At 43.9% G+C, this 417-nt stretch overlaps 2 protein-coding genes across 7 annotated transcripts in view; one reads left to right on the forward strand and one right to left on the reverse strand.

Moving 5' to 3' along the window:
* Positions 1-417, forward strand: part of LOC116686444 (oocyte zinc finger protein XlCOF7.1-like) — a 588,898-nt gene that overhangs the window by 398,348 nt on the left and 190,133 nt on the right. The gene's annotated exons all lie outside the window — the stretch shown is intronic.
* LOC116686450 (gastrula zinc finger protein XlCGF57.1-like) overlaps positions 1-417 on the reverse strand; it is a 13,272-nt gene that overhangs the window by 6,498 nt on the left and 6,357 nt on the right. The gene's annotated exons all lie outside the window — the stretch shown is intronic.

Genomic DNA, 417 nt, shown 5'->3' on the forward strand with positions numbered 1-417 from the left:
GGGGGGGGGGGGGGGGGGGGAGACATTGTGTTGATTTCCATTACTGTCTAGTATTCTCTGGTTGTTTTCACAGCAACTATTTATTGCATGGCAATTATGTATATTGTACATATGTATCACAGAGTGAGTTGAATGCTTATTGCTCTTTGGTCTGTATATCTGTGGATTCATTACGTACAGGTTATTTTTATATGTTCTATATTTCTTTATTTTGCAGGGGGCCACACACTCACACAAGCATATAAGGCAACCAACAAGCACTGTATTCCCCGCTGGATTTGGAGTTTAATAAATCTGTTGAACTGAAACCCAAGGCTCCAGGGACTCTCGTACCGGAGCACATAGCTCGGGTGGTGCCAGCGAATAATGTACACAGCGTCCAGTAGTTCCCGTTGTCGCTCGTTCTCCTCTTTTGAA

Source organism: Etheostoma spectabile, unplaced genomic scaffold, assembly GCF_008692095.1.
Source record: "Etheostoma spectabile isolate EspeVRDwgs_2016 unplaced genomic scaffold, UIUC_Espe_1.0 scaffold378, whole genome shotgun sequence".
Taxonomy (NCBI): domain Eukaryota; kingdom Metazoa; phylum Chordata; class Actinopteri; order Perciformes; family Percidae; genus Etheostoma; species Etheostoma spectabile.